At 43.2% G+C, this 7,918-nt stretch overlaps 1 pseudogene; it reads left to right on the top strand.

Moving 5' to 3' along the window:
• Positions 1-6,866, top strand: part of LOC116693078 (tumor necrosis factor receptor superfamily member 11B-like) — a 41,045-nt pseudogene extending 34,179 nt beyond the window's left edge.
• Positions 6,867-7,918: the final 1,052 nt, after the last annotated feature.

The following is a 7,918-nucleotide window of genomic DNA, read 5'->3' on the forward strand; positions in this document are numbered from 1 at the left end:
TCAAGGACGCCGCACAGGGAATTCATAAATAAGAACAGCAAAACAAATACTATACAACAAGCAAAACAAATACTATACAACAGCAAAACAAATACTATAACAACAGCAAACAAATACTATCACACAGCAAAACAAATACTATAACAACAGCAAAAAAAAAATACTATACAACAGCACAACAAATACTATACAGCCAAAACAAAAAAAACACAAAAACTATACAACAGCCAAAACAATACTATACAACAGACAAACAAACAATACTATACAGACAAAACAAATAACTATACAACAGAAGAGGCGGAGCAAACAGGAATCTTAAGTTGAACGGCCGTTTATAAACAGATGTGTTTTTAGTGTCATTTACCCAGGGGATAGACAATTTTCTGCATTGGGGGCGTCGCGTTGCCCGGGATATGAACTCACTTGTTTTTCCTGCACCTTTGGCGGGTCGGTGAAGGGCATGTGTTCCTATTGAGACCGGGGGAGCCAGAAGCTCTTGGTCGTTCCACCCTGCTACAATAGCACTCGCGCCTCCCTCCTATGCATGGTGGGGGAGACGGGCGGGGGGGGGGACAGACAGGTGATGGGGAGGAAGAGGATCTGATGGAGAGCGGGAAGGGAGTGGCACCAGGGCCACCGTGGAGGACGGGGTATAGTGTAGTGTATCGGCAGGGTGAGACGGAGCAGTTGTCAATTGTGAGAGAAAAACCGTCTGTTTTGGAAAGAGTGATAATAGTTTGCCTTGGGCTTCCTTTGTGTTGGTATTTTAAACTGTCGTGGATTTCTGAGGACTATTATTACCTGGTCCTCAGATCTCTGCAGGGTAAATCCAGACAGCTAGCTAGACTATCTGTCCAATCATCGCTGGCCCTTTGAGGTCCGGGCTATAGCCTTGTGCTACAGCCTTTACCGCAACCTGCGCGTGTGATTGGCCCCTTGTCTTGTGTTGTCTGTGTGTGTGTCTGTTTCTGCGCGTGTTGTTTTGTCTCCCTCCCTCACAGCTTTCCTCTTTTTTTGGGGCTCTGGGACGCGTTCCACGTCTCAGTGTATTGTTTGTAGTTGTTTGTATCTGTTAATTTCTGTTTATAAAAAATAAAAATTAATTTGAAAGAATATCCAATGAACCAGAGCACGTAAGTCTTATTCTGTCCAGACCTGCTACTGCAATGATTTGCATTAAAGACAATTTACAGTAAAAGACCTGCTTAGAAGAAATTAAAGGTTTACAGCTTTTTCCTCTCAGGGGGGATAAACAGGAAATTTCTTAAGAGCAATTGTTGCATGGGACACAAATAAAAAAGCCAAAATTGGACAGTTGTAAAGGATATTTGTAGTTGTGGAACTCCAGTAAGTAGGCTGCAAAAAAAAGTTAAAAAAAAGTACAGATTGGTTGTTTCAGACAGTAATGCCGGGATGTTCTATTAAAGATTTCCTGCACTGTGTGCCAATGCTAAAGTTTCACACACACACACACACACACACACACACACACACACACACAGACACGCACACACACACACACACACACACAGACACACACACACACACACACAGACACACACACACACACACACAATTCTGTGAAGTGTCTGGCTAGAATGAGAGGAATAAATTGAATTGCGTAAAAGCTTCCTGCTTAGGAAACTTTGGTCCGTCCTCAAACGGTTTTAGTTTTAACAGGTAGCTAAAAGTAATGACTTCTCTAAAATAATTAGCTAAAAGTGATGGATAAACTGTAGAAACATTCAGCTTCACTCCAAGTAGTAATAGTACTAGTATATAGATATTATAGTGCTGACCAAAGTAAACTTAAACTAACCTAAACATTGCCAATATCATCAAATCAACAGCATCCACTTTAACGTAATGAATAGTGTTAACATTTGGGCTTGGGGGGGGTACCTCAAACCAAAAAGGCTGGGAGCCCCTGGGTTAAAGGCTAATAATAGTATTAAAATATATATATATATATATATATATATATATATATAACCCCAACCCTCATTAGGCGAACAAATGACCCGCTGTTGTTGACATGATGATTTCCAGTGTGTGTGATACAGAGACCATCATCAAGACAGGCAACACGGCAGGCACTTAAAAAAGAAGGCAAATAGAGCTAAACATAGACGTATAATATTTGATATGTAAATAGAGTATCTGCTGCATGGGTTTAAACAGTACACACAGCAGCCAAGGAGGCTGAATGGAGCCCAGTGTCTGACGTCAAACAGCTTCACAAGAAGCATATTTTTACCAGCATGCAAATTCCTAAAACAGGATACATGATGAACTACAAGCTGATATGTAAATTCAAAAACATTTCTTTCCTTGTTCTAGATGCAGAGCCCAGACACAGAGGCTCAGTCCTCGACGCAGCGGCCTCCGTTTCAGTTCCAACCCGCTGCCCTTTGCTGAAGGGTTTTCCCCCTCTCTCTCCCCTTTCATGTCTAAAGCTGTCATGTAAATAATAAAAGGTCTAAAAAGTATTTATTTGCCCCAACAAACCAAACTCAAACCAGAACATCTATTGTGCAGTAGGGGAAAAATTCTCTGGCTTGTTTCCATAGACCAATCACATCTACCTGGGTGGCTCTATAACCCCCAACACCTGAGAAAGGGAGAGGGGCGAGCCAGTCTGCAAAATGTCCCTAAATGATGTCCAAAACAACACAAAAAACACAAGACAACGACAGAGACATGCTAAACAACCAGTAAGACAATCAGAACAGAATCACTATAAATAGACACACAATGACTGCGGTGTTGGTGACTTGGTCCTACATCTGTCAAGTTCAAAGATGCTATTGTAATGGGGAAAAAATTACGTTTAAGCATGATTTCATATAGTCTTCTATAATATTCATGTATTATCATCACATTATGCATGACTGCTTTAGTGTTATATGACTTCATTCAGTTCATTTCTGTATGTGTGCTCCCTGAAGCCCACTCTGCAGATGTCTGTTCCCAAATCATCAACTGAAAGCTGGTGCCCCGTAGTCTGAAAAAACCCAAGATGTCCAGAGATGTGTAAATGTGCTGTATTTATATATGTATCGCTTTTCTAGTCTTAACAACCCCTCAAAGCGCTGTTACACAGTACAGGAACCATTCACACACATTCATACACTGTGGAGCTCATCAGATAAACACTCACACACATTTACACTCTGATGGCGTCTTGCCCAAGGACACTTCGACATGGGACTGCAGGGGTCAGGGATTGAACCACCCACCTTCCAATCGGCAGGCATCCGCTCTACCGCCTCTGTGTTATGTTCATCAATAAGAGAGTAGAGTCAGGATATTTAGTATTTGTACGTGACCAAGGCCCAGGTCGTCCATAGCAGCTAAAGATAAATGACCGATAGAAAACCTTGAGGCATGAGGGGACAGATGTAGAAAGACGTCAAAAGGCTCCCAAGTGTCTACATTGTAAGAATGTTTTGCTAAGATTAGACATGAGTTCCAAACAAGGTCTCCTTCTCTCTGGGGAAAGCAGGACATGAGACGATGTTTCTGTTTTACTGCGCTCCGACTCTGTCACAATGTTACTGTTATTAACTCTGGGAAACTCTGTTTTTGCCATTTTGTTATGCTCGGCAGAGGATAATAATCAAGAAACTCCACCGAAGACCAACCTTGATTCAGTTGCACAACTGTCTTTATTTTAGTTTCAACAAAAGTCTCACTCCACATCCTTGACTGTGTAGAAACTGCCACAACGCTGTCTTAGAGATGACATACCATCTTCAGGAATGCCATGATCATAAATGAGAATGGAAGTCGTTGGTGGTCGGTATTTATCTTTAGATCATAGCTTCTCCTTGTGTGAAAGGCAGCGTTAAACAAATAGCTGTGAAGTGGTTTCATTTTGAATCTCCCTCCCTGGTTTCAAATAAATGCGTAGCTAATGTTATATAGGAAATGCATGAGGCTAACAGTGAGTCAGAAGTGAATCAGCAGTAACAATGAGGCCTATTGGACGGGTTTTACAACATTTCAAAAAACTGCCTTAGAACCGGCCCGTTGGGTTCACTCAAGTTCACGTTCTTGTTGCTTTGTGCAAATCCGGGGCGTCCGGCTCGACTCGCCGCCTCTCGAAAAACTCACATAAGTCTGTTAAAACTGTCCGCTGTCAATCTAAAGCGAAGACAGGTTCAGCGACTGCGTGGCTTATCGCTCGCAGAAAACACGTTATGGTGAACGAGTTCCAGAGAATAAGAGGAAGTTTCCAAACGAGACGCCGTTTTGGTGTGTTTTGAAATCCGGCAGCAGACCGCCCCTCGTGAAGCGTTCGTCCAATCAGGTCCAGCCATACAGACGTGAGAAGATGTAATCAGTTTTACTTTGCTTGTCAGTGGTCAGTGAAGATAATTTGATAACTAGTGGCGAGCTACAGTGGGCACGTACCTCGAGATTATCATCTTCTCGTGAGGCCAGTGTTTACTCTATGTCGTCTAACAGCTGAATGACGAACACGCATGAAAATAGCACACATTTTTAATGCTAATTTGTTCTGTGGAAGAGCGTGTGTGTGTGCACACTGCATCCTGCCTGCATCAGCTCGGAGGGCCTTATCTCTGTGATAAGAAACCCAAATATATTTCTAGTGTTCAGTCAAATGGAAAGTTTATTTTGCACTAAAGCCAATGGCCAGTTCCCTTTACTGGATCGTTTTTGCTATTTCTGGCTAGTTTTCCCATTCATTTTGTAATAAAAGGGATATCAATGTGTTGATTTATAGTAGGACGTGTATCATTCTATTCATGTTGGGGAATTTATAGCCTGAGCTACTTTGCGTGTCTCTGGCTTGTTGAACCGTTAAAGGCTGTATTTTTACAGCCAGTAAACACATTAACGTGCTAAATATAGATGCATTTGCAAACATTGCTTTAAAGGCTAGTAGTGGTTGTGAAATACATGCTGCTGTAAAAACATTGTCTACATTGCTGACGTCATGGAGTCACCGGGATGTGTTCCTCCTCTTTGACTGATGAAGGTCTACGTACAGGTTTCATGTGCATTAACAGTATTTACAGTTATTAGCGATGTTTCGAGTCCAGCCAAACAGTCAGCTTGTTTTCACTCTCTATTTCTAAGTGTTTGACTTTATACATTCAAAAATGTGGCCATGATCCAACGTTACTGAACAGGGGAGAAACAATGTGTTTTGAACATCCAGAAGTTCTCCAGCCGCAGAGAGAGAGAGAAAGGTAGAGTGAACTTGTGTGCTTGCCTAGAGCTGCACCAATATATCACAGTGCCATCCTTTAACCTTGTAACTCGGAGCTGGGAATGACGTCACACCACAGTTTCGGCCCATTTACAAGTCAAATGTTTCATTGTGGGTTAGCTCTAGCTAGGTTAGCCATTGGTGGCAATAGCAGTTGATAACAACGCAGAAAGGTCCACAGCTAGAAGTGGGACAGGACTGTGTGTACGACTGATTTAGTGAGACACAAATAAGACAGAAGTGCTAATAACTGTATGTTACTACAGCTTTCACAATTGTTGATGCACGGAGCAGCCATGTTGGATTTTGAGCTCACGGTAATCTGAGGTTATCCTAGTTTGGAGGTAGGAAACCTGAAATCAGGCGGGGGTTTCCAACTTTGACCTCAGAAAGTCAGACTTCCGAGTACAAATGGAATGAATGGATTCCCGGTAGCAGGGTCTGCACATTTTCCCACCATCTGTCTGCAGCTCGGCAGCACCCAATGCACATCTGTGCTTTTCCCACAGGTTACACTGGCCTTTCTTCTTGACCATGTTTGTTATGTTTCATCAAACCCACAGTTGGTTCAATGACTCTGTGGGTTTTGCACTGCTGGAGTCACAGAAATGACGCTTTTGCAGCAACTGTCTCACGTTAAATGGCTCACCGTGAGAGACAAATCTTGACTTTAGTCAGATCCTGTTATGGAAGCGTGGCACACTGTGTGATCAGTCCCATTTACACGGCAGCATCTGTCCAGCTTCCCCCTCACTGGCTTTGGTATCACAGCAGCGATGACGTATGTTGCATGAAATGGATCTCAGCCGGGACCCCCACTGCTGCGTTTGACCCCTGGGGGCCTCAAAGAGTGAGGGCTGAAAAAAATGTGTTTAATCAAACTTCCAAAGTACCATCTCAAACACGGAGGTACCACATGAAACCACCTTGCAATGAAAAAACACATCCCATCGGACCCAAAAATCCCCATGACAGACAAATTACTTGCTGCAAAGGGCCTGCCAGACGCCTCTCAAATGCGGCCCAAATATAAAGTACAGTATCATATAATTGACCTAGATTAAATGTTGAGAGTAGCACAGTTTCTGAACCAATTGTGCACATCCACAAAGTACAACCATCAGCATGCCAGACACATTTTCTGCTGATTAAAGTCCACCAGGCACCCCTGAAATACAGTCCCAAATACTGCATTGATTCACCTTTAGTACATATGATGAAAGAACCATACACTACATAATTGTGAACATTTACAGAGTACAAGTGCACCATAACTTAGGTTCAAACAATGTGTGGGCAGTGTGCAGAAATGGACACAGAAAAGGGAAAGGAAAGCAAGTTCAGTTTCAAAGTTTGCGTTTATTTTGGAGAAAATTCTGCGGTATTTGTGATTGTTTTGGTTTGTTACAGTCCTAATAAAACTTTGCGTAAAGCTCACGTGTTGATAAAAACTTGAAAAACTTCTCTTTTAGAGTACATCCAGCCATCCATCCATCTTCGTCCGCTTATCCGGTATCCGGTCGCTGGGGCAGCGGCTCCAGCTGGGGACCCCAAACTTGGCTCCCCTAAAATGGCCTCCTCCCAGCTGGACGTGCCTGGACCACCCCCCTATGGAGGCCCCTAGGGGGCCACCTCACCAGATCCCCGAGTACATTCAGAACAGATAAAAAAAATGTGTGATTAATGGACAATCTTGCGATTAATTGCGATTGAATATTTTAATTGATTGACAACCCTGATTTATACTTTCAGCCTCTATTAACAGGACATGACATCAGCAGGAAAATCTCGCTTTGTCATTGTGGGACCACGGGGTTGGTGTCACGTCCCTCAGTACTGGCAGCTTCTCTCATTCCCTTTCCGGGGAAAGTGGAATTCATTACATTGGAATGACCTCAGAGGAAGTTTGGTTTTCCTTAATGATGTTGATAGGAACCACATTTTCAATTAGAGACTGAGCTGGAATTTAAATCTCTTGTCTGGGAACGTATCACCACATTCTCCCTGTGTTGTTGTTATCGATGCTAAAAGTCTCCTTTAGCGTCATGTATCACGCTATACTTAATGGTCGGGACTATTGGCGTCCATTTTGACGCTGTTAGGTTAAGGAAAAGCTCGTTGGTGGGTTTTAAGTCCTGTGAAACTCGGCATTAACGGGACGGTTACACAAACCCCACTTTCCTGGGTGGAAGTCCTGTGTTGGACCCATCCACCACCCCTACCATGCATTTTAAAAATTGTAATCACTGTTGTGGTTTTGGGTTTTGGTTTTGGGTGTTTTTCCCCTTTCAGCTTCCCCTGTGTTTGTGTTAGTTGTCTCCCGGGTCTTGGGTCGTGATCATGTCTCGTGTCTGTTCTCCTTCCTGTTTTATGTTGATAGTCTGGTTTCCTGTCCTGTCTCGTCTTGCCGAGCTTTACTTTTGTCGGTCTGATTGTCTTGCCTTCCCCCTAATGTGTTTCACCTGATGTCTCTCCTGTTCCCAGTTACCTAACTACCTCCTGTATTTAACCCCTGTGTTCCCTTTGTCTCTTGTCAGATCATTCTAGTTCGTCCGCCTGTCTGTCCGTCACCTTGTCGCAGTGTTCCCAGTGTTTTTCCTGTTCCCCTGGACGTTTTCCCGGCCTTTTTCCCCAGTTTCTGTACCTCTCTTTCCCTGGACCTTTTGCAATTTTTGG

Source organism: Etheostoma spectabile, chromosome 7 (genome assembly GCF_008692095.1).
Source record: "Etheostoma spectabile isolate EspeVRDwgs_2016 chromosome 7, UIUC_Espe_1.0, whole genome shotgun sequence".
NCBI classification, from domain to species: Eukaryota; Metazoa; Chordata; class Actinopteri; order Perciformes; family Percidae; genus Etheostoma; species Etheostoma spectabile.